Below are 13435 nucleotides of genomic sequence, written 5' to 3'. Positions count from 1 at the left end.
TAGCGCTCCTTTCTCCTATTTAAAAAAGCCAAAAACCTGTACATTTGTTACACAATATAGTATCCAGATAGATCACGAACTGACTCTCCCCAGTCTCCCTTCTCTGCTGTACACTTACAGTACTAAACTATGCCTGTGTCAGTCCTGGAGGTTAGACAAATCACATTAATCCTCGTAGGTGAACTCTTTTTCATATTCAAGTCACTTTTCTTTTTGCAAGTGTACCTTTTCACCGCAGCACATCGCTATTTGCAGACTCAGTTCTCCAATACTCCTCTTTCCACTTAAGAACGTGTTTCCGATGATGCCCAGGTGAGAGACATACTTCGACACCGGGCTGGCTCGTTATTCCTCAGTGGCTCCCTACCAACGCTTGCATTAGACTCGCAGGGGTTCTTAACCGAGGATATCCATACCCCTTGGGGTATGAGAACCAAATAAGGGCGGTATGAGGCTCTTATCTCTGAACATTGCCGTTTTTCTATAAATAAATATGAGAAAATACTTATTTTATTTCAGCTGTCCTGTTCCTGCCTGTACATGTGTAAAGTAAAAGCAAACTATTGACATCTTTTGAAGTCATACTGGTACCTAATAAGTCTGGTGGTAGTGATGATTTCCAGTCTGGTGAAGAGGGTATGGAAACACATTGGGCAGTCCACTGGGGGTCTGTAATCGTACGAAGGTTCAGAACCACTGTATTAGAGGAAATGAGATTGTGGCTTGGGCTTCAAACATTGCTCATTCCAAGTCGCGGTTCGAAAGTCTGGTGGATATAAATGAATTGACTCCAGTGGCAGTGCGGGCTTGTCATCATCTGCCTGTGAGACCGCACCAACTCTCAGCTCCCAGCTCTCAGCTCTCAGCTACGACTCGTGCCTGACTGTAATGATCCCTGTCCCTGGGCTTGCGCTTTAGACTGTCTCCTTGAAAGTTGTCAAGGAACTGTCGACGTATTGGGTATACCAGCTGGCGGTGCATCGCTTCCAGGTTACACTTTTGTACATCATACATTGTTCATGGTGATCTGTGATGGATGAGTGGAACACTTTCTTCCTTTGGCTAGTTTTATTTTCTTCGCACTATCCTCTTCCAGGATGAAGCTTAAAGAATGGTTCGACATCCTACAGTTCCAGTGCAAGACAACTCTGGCTGTGACCCCAAGACGTTCACGTCTATATTCCACGTACCACGTGTACTTGTTTCTCCGTGCCACGTGCAGGCTGGGCAATATCTACCCCTCTAGGGTGGCCTTGGTGCCAGTGAGAGGCTCTTGATCCAAAAAAATGGACCCATCATATTCCTTGGATCGAACCTGATTGCCTTTCACATTCAATTCTTTTCATGACCCTTAGGGGTTCAGCGCTCCCCTTTTATGATGATAGATGTTAGTAGTCATTGGTTGTCTTCAGAGGATGAGAACAATATATGAGGCGATTGGAGGTGAGAAACATCATTGAGAAATGTTCTATAAACAAAGAGTAAATAAAAACATAGTTTAATAATAATGATGAACTGAGGAATAGAGAAAACATTAATATTAGAGAATAAGAGTGTGAGAAAGAATAAAAGTGAGAGAGAATAAGAGTGGGGGAATAAGAGTGAGAGAGAATAAGAGTGAGAAAGTAAGAGAATAAGAGAGAAAAAGTAAGAGAGAGTGAGAGAGTAAGAATGAGAGAATAAGAGAGTGAGACAGTAAGATAGTATGAGAGGAGAGGTTAGAAATGCCGTCATTTGTCAAGCTTTAACTTTCGCTAAACCTCGAAATCATTTTTATAAAATATGGAATTTCTCCGTCATTTATAAAACTGATCAAATGAGACGAAACACAGACCTTTAATTAACATTACGTGTAAATAAAATCCATTTAAATCAGTACCGTTCTCGTTACACAAAATATTTTCGAAATTTACATTTCTTTTTTAATTTTTGGAGAAAACCTCACCAGCTGCGAATATAACGGTAAAAGCCCTGACTGTTTCGTGGAAGATTTATAATTGGTAATACAATGATGGTGTATATCTGTTTATTTATTGTTTACAACTGTTTATTTTTTTGTTTACAACTGTGGAGCTATATTCTCTTTGATAATATTTAGATATAATTATAACCTTGTATGTCATTATCATTTCTCCTCTGTAACACCTATCAGTCATTGAGTGCATTTTTCGTTGTGTCTTGGTCTTTCTTCGTTACGTATATTATGTTAGGTTTATGAGGCAATGTGTAGCTCATCTTTGGACTTTTTTCTTATCTTATTCGCAAGTTACTTTTATTCGTGTGGACACCATGTCGTCGCTGTATATTCCATTTGTGGCCAGGGGCGGCTCCAGACTTTCTGTATAAAAGGGACATAGGAACAGCTGTCTAGATGGAAGGGAAGGGCTAGCAGACTTATTATTTTTAATTGGGGAGGGACTTTGTGGACCTGGGAAAGATTATAGGAGTTTCAACAATATTCGCGCTCCCCCCCCCCCCCCGTGCCTCCTCCTCCTGCAGTCATCACTGCGCTTATCACTCGCACAGCATTTTTTTTCTCCCATTCCCATCCATATATCTAAACTTTTGAAAACCACTTTGAAGTTTGCCGGTGAAACATACGAGTTTCTTATAATTTTATCTACCTAACATTTTAAATCTTCATATTCTCATTTTGCCTCCTAATGTTGTCTCCCGTTTTCATTACATGACACTTATCTGCATTAAATTTCTTCATCCATTTATCAGGCGAGTTGATTAGCTCATCTAAATACTGTGTGTGTGTGTGTGTGTGTGTGTGTGTGTGTGTGTGTGTGTGTGTGTGTGTGTGTGTGTGTGTGTATGTATGTATGTATGTATGTACTCGCCTATTTGTTTGGTGTGAACAACAAGTAAACATCCTGACCATGTGTCTACATGCTTTTAGGTACTGTGGTGCTGCCACGTGATTGGCTGATTAAATATTTGCATTAACGAGCAGGTGTACATGTGCACCTAACTTTGTGAAACAAACCATACCACGGGCGGGAATAGAACCCACGATCAGAGATAGAACCCACGATCAGAGAGTCTCAAAACTCCAGACCGTCGCGTTAGCCACTGGACCAGCTAGCCACAATAAGATTCGTCCAACTAGCGGCTAACGCGACGGTCTGGAGTTTTGAGACTCTCTGATCACGGGTTCTACCCCCGCCCATGGTATGGTTTGTTTGCAATCCTGTCATTACGATTTCGTGAGTCATGTTAACGGCTTTGAGAGGACTTGAGCTAGTGTTCGTCACGGCCACGCTAGCTGGAGATTCGTCTGTAAAAACTTGCATTTGTGGTCACAGTGGTGCCTATGCTAACCTTCCTATGGTGTAGAAATATACCTAGTTGGACCAATCTTATTGTGGCTAGCTGGTCCAGTGGCTAACGCGACGGTCTGGAGTTTTGAGAGAGACTGACCGCGGGTTCTATCCCCGCCCGTTGTATGGTTTGTTTGCAATCCTGTCATTACGATTTCGTGAGTCAGCTACTTAGTGAATATATATGTGATGCCTTTGTCGTCTACGTTTCAAACATGGACTAATTGTATTGAGTGTTAGTGAAAGAGAAAGCAAGCGAGCTTTCATAAGAAGGAAGAACTTCCCTGGAATTTTTAGTTCTTTGGTTATTCGATACCTGCATCATCATTTTCACTCTTGGGTCAATAATAATAATAAGAAAAATAATCTTTATTTCTATAAGTACATGTACAAGGTGTACAGGCTTATCTGACATCGAAATACTAATATATAGAAAGCCGCTTGTTATGCAGAGCATTTCGTAGAAATTAGGTCACTTTTGTACCGGACTGAGAGTCGAAGATCAAAATTACTTTTCTATGAGAGAGCCACAGAATTTGGTTAACACAAGCCTATCTGATGTTATCCTGACGCCAAATGACTTCGAACAGGCGATAAATGACATGCCCATGCACTCTGCCCTAGGGCCAGACTCGTGGAACTCCGTGTTCATCAAGAACTGCAAGAAGCCCCTATCACGAGCTTTTACCATCCTATGGAGAGGGAGCATGGACACGGGGGTCGTCCCACAGTTAATAAAAACAACAGACATAGTCACACTCCACAAAGGGGGCAGTAAAGCAATAGCAAAGAACTACAGACCGATAGGACTAACATCTCATATAAAAATCTTTGAAAGGGTCCTAAGAAGCAAGATCGCCACCCATCTGGATACCCATCAATTACACAACCCAGGGCAACGTGGGTTTAGAGCAGGTCGCTCCTGTCTGTCTCAGCTACTGGATCACTACGACAAGGTCCTAGATGCACTAGAAGACAAAAAGAATGCAGATGTAATATATACAGACTTTGCAAAAGCCTTCGACAAGTGTGACCATGGCGTAATAGCGCACAAAATGCGAACTAAAGGAATAACAGGAAAAGTTGGTAGATGGATCTATAATTTCCTCACAAACAGAACACAAAGAGTAGTAGTCAACAGAGTAAAGTCTTAGGCGGCTACGGTGAAAAGCTCTTTTCCACAAGGCACAGTACTCGCTCCCATCTTGTCTCTCATCCTCATATCTGACATAGACAAGGATGTCAGCCACAGCACCGTGTCTTCCTTTGCAGATGACACCCGAATCTGCATGACAGTATCTTCCATTGCAGACACTGCAAGCCTCCAGGCGGACATCAACCAAATCTTTCAGTGGGCTGCAGAAAACAATATGAAGTTCAACGATGAGAAATTTCAATTACTCCGATATGGTAAACATGAGGAAATTAAAAGTTCATCAGAGTACAAAACAAATTCCTTCCGCAAAATAGAGCGAAAAACCAATGTCGAGGGCCTGGGAGTGATCATGTCGGAGGATCTCACCTTCAAGGACCATAACATTGTATCAATCGCATCTGCTAGAAAAATGACAGGATGGATAATGTGAACCTTCAAAACTAGGGATGCCAAGCCCATGATGACACTCTTCAGGTCGCTTGTTCTATCTAGGCTGGAATATTGCTACACACTAACAGCACCTTTCAAGGCAGGCGAAATTGCTGACCTAGAAAATGTACAGAGAACCTTCACGGCGCGCATAACTGCAATAAAACACCTCAGTTACTGGGAGCGCTTGAAGTTCCTGAACCTGTACTTCCTGGAACGCAGGCGGGAGTGATACATGATTATATACACCTGGAAAATCCTAGAGGGACTAGTACCGAACTTGCACACGAAAATCACTCACAACGAAAGCAAAAGACTAGGCAGACGATGCAACATCCCCTCCAATGAAAAGCAGGGGTGTCACTAGCACGTTAAGAGACCATACAATAAGTGTCAGGGGCCCGAGACCGTTCAACTGCCTCCCAGCATACATAAGGGGGATTACCAATAGACCCCTGGCTGTCTTCAAGCAGGCACTGGACAAGCACCTAAAGTCGGTACTTGACCAGCCGGGCTGTGGCTCGTACGTTGGATTGCGTGCAACCAGCAGTAACAGCCTGGTTGATCAGGCTCTGATCCACCATGAGGCCTGGTCATAGACCGTGCCGCGGGGGCGTTGACCCCCGGAACTCTCTCCAGGTTAACTCCAGGATGCGACCCACACCAGTCGACTAACGCCCAGATACCTAATTTCCTGATAGGTAAACATTGGATAGTAGGTATCTTAAGGAAACTCGTCCTAATGTTTCCAATGTCAAGTCAGGGATGGCACCTGCATGTACGAGTGAAGTGGACGAGAAGACCTTCCTGCTGCCACATTATGGATGCGAGAATTCCAGAGTAATATTGGGAATGTGATCAAGGGGACCCTTCCTGCTTATATTGTTAGTAAGGAAATGTTCTCTTACTGTTTATATGAAGAGACGGGGACTGCACCTGTTTGCACACAGATGCCCTTCTTACTTACTGTATATTGAGAAAGAGTTTCCTCATGCTTATAGTGTGGGGAAGGGAAACTGCGAGCACATCCCTCATGTATAGGGAAGGACGGACAATGAAGCCTTTCTTCATGTATGGAGATGAAGGGCAATAGGTTATACACAAATGACCCGCACACAGTAGACAGTAAAGCTTATGACGACGTTTCGGTCCGACTTGGACCATTCACTAGACAGAAGAGAATGAGTGAGCCAGCATATATAGGCGAGAGGGACAGGGACGGGAGAAAGAGGAGAAGAAATAGTAGTAGTGGTAGTAGTGCTGGTAGTGGAAATAGTAGTGGTGGCGGTGGTGGCAGAAAGTAAGAGGAGTTTGTCTGCTTAAATAACGATGATCATCTGTTAACAGCAAGAGGACCTTCCTGTTTATATAGATAAAATTTGACTGGGTCAAATTGGAAGTTGGTCAAGGATGCATTTTCTGTATAAACAGAATATACAAACTTTCCCTGCTGCTGTAGGATAGGCGGGCAGGAACCCCTATTATATTACTGGGACCCCTTATGGTATTGGACCCCTTATGTTACTAGGACCCCTTATGTTACTAGGACCCCTTATGCTACTAGGACCACTTATTATTATTACTGTGACCCCTTATACCTCATGACCCATTATCCTACAGGGGACTCCGTTATGCTCTAGGGACTCCTTATACTACATGACCCCTTATATTACAGAGACCCATACTACAGGGGACCCCTTATATTATTGGGATCCCTTATACTACAGCGAACCCCTTGTACTGCAGGATTTACAGGGAACAATGGTACTTTCTAATTAAATGAAAAAAGTAGCAAGAGAAACTTTCGACTTGCAAGGGAAGAACCAGTAGAAAGTCTTTCCTTCATGCATGGATAGTAGGAAGTCCTTCATGCATGGATAGTAGGAAGTCCTTCATGCATGGATAGTAGGAAGTCCTTCATGCATGGATAGTAGGAAGTCCTTCATGCATGGATAGTAGGAAGTCCTTCATGCATGGATAGGAAGTCCTTCATGCATGGATAGTAGGAAGTCCTTCATGCATGGATAGTAGGAAGTCCTTCATGCATGGATAGTAAGAAGTCCTTCATGCATGGATAGTAAGAAGTCCTTCATGCATGGATAGTAAGAAGTCCTTCATGCATGGATAGTAAGAAGTCCTTCATGCATGGATAGTAAGAAGTCCTTCATGCATGGATAGTAAGAAGTCCGTCATGCATGGATAGTAAGAAGTCCTTCATGCATGGATAGTAAGAAGTCCTTCATGCATGGATAGTAAGAAGTCCTTCATGCATGGATAGTAAGAAGTCCTTCATGCATGGATAGTAAGAAGTCCGTCATGCATGGATAGTAAGAAGTCCGTCATGCATGGATAGTAAGAAGTCCGTCATGCATGGATAGTAAGAAGTCCGTCATGCATGGATAGTAAGAAGTCCGTCATGCATGGATAGTAAGAAGTCCGTCATGCATGGATAGTAAGAAGTCCGTCATGCATGGATAGTAAGAAGTCCGTCATGCATGGATAGTAAGAAGTCCGTCATGCATGGATAGTAAGAAGTCCGTCACGCATGGATAGTAAGAAGCCCTTCATGCATGGATAGTAAGAAGTCCTTCATACATGGATAGTAAGAAATCCGTCATTCATGGACAATAAGTCAGTCATTCATGGATAGTAAGAAGTCCTTCTTCATACATGGATAGTAGAAAGTCCTTCATACATAGTAGGAAATTATTGATACATGTATAGTAGGAAATCCTTCCTTCATACATGGATAGTAGAAAGTCCTTCCTTCATACATGGATAGTAGGAAGTCCTTCATACATGGATAGTAGGAAGTCCTTCCCTCATACATGGATAGTAGGAAGTCCTTCCTTCATACATGGATAGTAGGAAGTCCTTCCTTCATACATGGATAGTAGGAAGTCCTTCCTTCATACATGGATAGTAGGAAGTCCTTCCTTCATACATGTATAGTAGGAAGTCCTTCCTTCATACATAGATAGTAGGAAGTCCTTCCTTCATACATGGATAGTAGGAAGTCCTTCCTTCATACATTGATAGTAGGAAGTCCTTCCTTCATACATGGATAGTAGGAAGTCCTTCATACATGGATAGTAGGAAGTCCTTCCTTCATACATGGATAGTAGGAAGTCCTTCCTTCATACATGGATAGTAGGAAGTCCTTCCTTCATACATGGATAGTAGGAAGTCCTTCCTTCATACATGGATAGTAGGAAGTCCTTCCTTCATACATGGATAGTAGGAAGTCCTTCCTTCATACATGGATAGTAGGAAGTCCTTCCTTCATACATGGATAGTAGGAAGTCCTTCCTTCATACATGGATAGTAGGAAGTCCTTCCTTCATACATGGATAGTAGGAAGTCCTTCCTTCATACATGGATAGTAGGAAGTCCTTCCTTCATACATGGATAGTAGGAAGTCCTTCCTTCATACATGGATAGTAGGAAGTCCTTCATACATGGATAGTAGGAAGTCCTTCATACATGGATAGTAGGAAGTCCTTCCTTCATACATGGATAGTAGGAAGTCCTTCCTTCATACATGTATAGTAGGAAGTCCTTCCTTCATACATGTATAGTAGGAAGTCCTTCCTTCATGTATAGTAGGAAGTCCTTCCTTCATACATGTATAGTAGGAAGTCCTTCATACATGTATAGTAGGAAGTCCTTCCTTCATACATGTATAGTAGGAAGTCCTTCCTTCATACATGTATAGTAGGAAGTCCTTCCTTCATATATGTATAGTAGGAAGTCCTTCCTTCATATATGTATAGTAGGAAGTCTTTCCTTCATATATGTATAGTAGGAAGTCCTTCCTTCATACATGTATAGTAGTAAGTCCGTCCTTCATACATGGATAGTAGGAAATCCTTCATACATGGATAGTATGAAATCCTTCTTTCATACATGGAGTGTAGGAAGCCCTTATTTCATGTATTGTGAGAAACATTTTATGTATGGGGAGAGAGAAGCACTCTGCATATGTAGTAGGGCGAGTGGAAGGACGAGAGAGTGAGAGAGTAAACACGAGAACGAAAACTTAATATCTGGGGAGTGGAAATGGGAATGTAAAAGGAATGAGAAAGGAGAGAAACAGGAGAAGAGAGAAGTGGGGTAGTGAATGAAAGAGGCGTCTGAGGGAGAATAGTAAAGGAAGAACCCTGGAAATATATGAAAAAAGAGAAGTTGGAAGAAGGGAAGGAGGGTGGAGGAAATGGGAGAGGAGGAGGAAGGAAGAATTAAGGAGAAGTAGATGGTAACCAGGAAGATCTTAAGGCTCGGCTCCCTCTAAGAAACGGAAGAAGTAAATCGTCCTGTTAGAGGGAGAATGTAAATTGAAAAGAAATTGAGAAGAAATTGGAAAAATGAGTGGTAAGGGAGGGAAAGGGGACAGAACCGGCAGAGGGAAGGAGGGAGAATGAGAAAGAGGAGAGGGAAGAGGTACGAAAGTAGGGAAGGAGAGAGAGAGAGAGAGAGAGAGAGAGAGGGAAAAAAGGAGGGAGGGAGGGAGGGAAGAAGGTAGAGAAAAAGGAAGTAAAAAAAAAAAGAAGCGAGAAATGAAGGAAAGAAATGAAACAATGGAGAAAGAAAGAAAATGAGAGAATAATGAGAAAGGGATACAAAGAGGGGGGGGGGAAGGTGAGTAGGAAGGGAGCAAGCGAAAAAGGCAACCCCTGGCTGACTTGTCAGGGAAATCACAACAGGAAGTGAGAGATCACAACAGGAAGTGAGAGATCACAACAGGAAGTGAGAGATCACAACAGGAAGTGAGAGATCGGATTAGGAAGGGAGAGATCAGATTAGGAAGAAGGATATCAGATTAGAAAGAGGGATATGAAATCAGACTGAGAGATGTCAGGTCAGAAAAGGGGATATCAAATCAGAAAGAGGGATATCAGGTCAGAAAGGGGGGATATCAGATCAGAAAGGGGGGCTATAGATCGAGAACACCTCACCCAATTGGCTTCAAATTTTTGACACGGATAGAGTTGGTTTCCCGCCCTCACTCTTGTGGCTACTTTGACATGTTGGGTCACTAAGTTTTTCATTACTCCTTCCATCAGTTTTATTCTCCATATTTCTGGCCCTCCATGTGACTTGGTTCTTCCAGTCTTTTTCTCTCTGAATGAAATCTCCTACAATCAGTTGCCTTGCTTTGATCTTACTTATTTCTGGTTCACTCTTTCTAGAATTTGTATTGTGGCTCTGTTGTTCTCATCACACTCCTGCCTCAGTCTTCTTCAGTGTTCACTGCTACTACTAGTTCACCACCTCTCTAAGTGCAGTTTTGTCCTCCCTCAGTACCTGCTGCTGCTTCTCTGCCTCTTCCTGGATAATTAAAGTTTTTTTCTCATATTACCCTCTGCGTTTTACCTTCGGTTAAGATGTCTTGTATCTTCCATATTTCTTCCCATATTTTCTCAGCATTTATGCAACTTGCCTTTACGCGATACCCTCTCTCGTGGGAGGGTATCGCCATATTCATTTTTTTTTACCAACGTCTACTTAAGATATCCTTACCCACCTATTATAGGAACCTTATATATCAGTGATGTTATTCTTGAGCGAGACTTCAGCTGGTTCAGCTAGGAGTGAGTGAATTATTACTTCTTACCATACAACATAAGTCGGCAAGTTTGTTAATGTCTCAGTCCACTGATGATGTTTTCTGGTGGTTAATATACTTCAGACCTGCTGGTTAGCTCAGGAAGAAGCTTGTAGGCAGACACCGCCATACACTTGGTAGATTCTTGAAAACTCCCATCGTTAACCTTGACCTTTCTCAGGTCGGCTAGGATATGTTCCAGTTCTCAGGTCTACCTAGTATGTAAGAGCAAGTCAACAACAGTGTTCCTCTTGCCTCGTGATACTGTGCAACATTGTGTGTACTCACCTGTTTGTGGTTGCAGGGGTCGATTCATAGCTCCTGGCCCCGCCTCTTCACTGATTGCTACTAGTTCCTCTTTCTCTCCCTGCTCCATGAGCTTTATCAAACCTCGTCTTAAAACTATGTATGGTTCTCGCCTCCACTACATCACTTTCTAGGCTATTTCACTGCCTGACTACTCTGACTGAAGAAATACTTCCTAACATCCCTTTGATTCATCTGAGTCTTCAACTTCCAATTATTACCTCTTGTTTGTGTCCCATCTCTGGAACATCCCGTCTTTGTCCACCTTGTTTATTCCGCGCAGTATTTTATATGTCGTTATCAAGTCTCCCCTGACCTTCCTGTCCTCCAGTGTCGTCAGACCGATTTCCCTCAACCTTTCTTCGTAGGACAATCTCCTTAGCTCTGGGATTAGTCTTGTTGCAAACCTTTGCACTCTCTCTAATTTCTTGACGTGCTTGACCAGGTGTGGATTCCAAACTGGTGCTGCATTCTCCAGTATGGGCCTGACGTAAATGGTGTACAGAGTCTTGAACGATTCTTTACTGACGTATCAGAACGCTATCCTTAGGTTTGCCAGACGCCCGTACGTTGCAGCAGTTATCTGATTGATGTGCGCCTCAGGAGATGTGCTCGGTGTTATACTCACCCCCAGATCTTTTTCCTTGAGTGAGGTTTGCAGTCTTTGGCCACCTAGACTATTCTGTGTCTGCGGTCTTCTTTGCCCTACCCCAATCTTCATGACTTTGCATTTGGCAGGGTTCAACTCAAGGAGCCAGTTGCTGGACCAGGCTTGTAGCCTGTCCAGGTCTCTTTGTAGTCCTGCCTGATCCTCGACCGATTTGATTCTCCTCATTAACTTCACATCAACTGCAAACAAGGACAATTCTGAGTATATCCCTTCCGTTGTCATTCACATATACCAAAAACAGCACAGGTCCTAGGATTGACCCCTGTGGAACCCCGCTTGTCACAGGCGCCCACTCTGACACCTCGTCACGTACCATGACTCGTTGTTGCCTCCCTGTCAGGTATTCTCTGATCCACTGCAGTGCCTTTCCTGTTATGTGTACCTGATCCTCTAGCTTTTGCAGTAACCTCTTGTGAGGAACTGTGTCGAAGGCCTTCTTGCAGTCCAAGAAAATGCAGTCTATCCATCCCTCTCTCTCTTGTCTTACTTCTGTCATCTTGTCATAAAACTCCAGTAGGTTTGTGACACAGGATTTTCCTTCCCTGAAACCATGCTGGTTGTCGATTAAACACTTGTTTCTTTCCAGATGCTCCACCACTCTTCTGATGATCTTCGCCATGACTTTGCATACTATATACGTTAGTGACACAGGTCTGTAGTTTAATGCCTCATGTCTGTCTCCTTTTTTAAAAATTGGGACTACATTTGCCATCTTCCATACCTCAGGGAGTTGCCCAGTTTCAGTGGATGTGTTGAAGATCTTTGTTAATGACACACACAGCATCTCTGCTCCCTCTCTAAGGACCCATGGAGAGATGTCTGGTCCCACCGCCTTTATGGTGTCAAGTTCACATAGCAGCTCCTTCACCTTCTCCTTGGTTATGTGTACCTCATCCAGCACTTGTTGGTGTACCTACCTGTTCTGATTTCCTGGAGTCCTACTGGTTTAAAGAAGTATTTACAGTGGAAATCTCGTGTTGAGCTCCTCACATACCTCTCGGTGGTCGTTTTTTGTGAACTCCCCATCACCCTTCCTCGGTCTGATTACCTGGTCCTTGACTGTTGTTTTCCTCCTGATGTGGCTATACAACAGCTTCGGGTCAGACTTGACTTTCGATGCTATGTCATTTTCATATTGTCGCTGAGCCTCCCTTCTTATCTGTGCATATTCATTTCTGGCTCTTCGGCTAATATCTCTATTTTCCTGAGTTCTTTGTCTTCTGTACCTTTTCCATTCTCTAGTACACCTAGTTTTTGCCTCCCTACACCTTTGGGTGAACCAAGGACTCGTTCTGTTCTTCCCATTATTTCTGTTTCCCTTGGGAATAAACCTCTCCTCTGCCTCCTTGCATTTTGTCACATAGTCCATTTCTTGTACTGGTTTTCCTGTCAGTTCTCTCTCCCACTGAATGTCTTGCAGGAAGTTCCTCATGCCTGAGTAGTCCCCCCTTTTGTAGTTTGGTTTTCCCATCCTATTCCTGCTACTCTCTCCACTTGAAGCTCAACTATGTAGTCAAAGCTCAGAACCACATGATCACTAGCTCCCAGGGGCCTTTCATACATAATATCCTCGATGTCCAAACTACTCAAGGTGAATACAAAGTCCAGTCTTGCTGGATCATCCTCACCTCTCTCTCTGGTAGTGTCTCTAGCATGTTGATGCATAAGGTTTTCCAGCACCACATCCATCATCTTGGCTCTCCATGTTTCGGGACCCCCATGGGGCTCCAGGTTTTCCCAGTCAATCTCCTTGTGATTGAAATCACCCATAACTAGTAACTTTGCTCCCCCCCATGTGAGCTCTTCAGGCCACCTCGGTTAGCGTGTCGATCATTGCTCTGTTGCTCTCATCGTACTCTTCTCTTGGCCTCCTGCAGTTCTGTGGCGGGTTTTGTGTGTGTGTGTGTGTGTGTGTGTGTGTGTGTGTGTGTGTGTGTGTGTGT

Source organism: Cherax quadricarinatus, chromosome 4 (assembly GCF_038502225.1).
Source record: "Cherax quadricarinatus isolate ZL_2023a chromosome 4, ASM3850222v1, whole genome shotgun sequence".
NCBI classification, from domain to species: Eukaryota; Metazoa; Arthropoda; class Malacostraca; order Decapoda; family Parastacidae; genus Cherax; species Cherax quadricarinatus.
Note: the sequence above shows the minus strand (reverse complement) of the source record.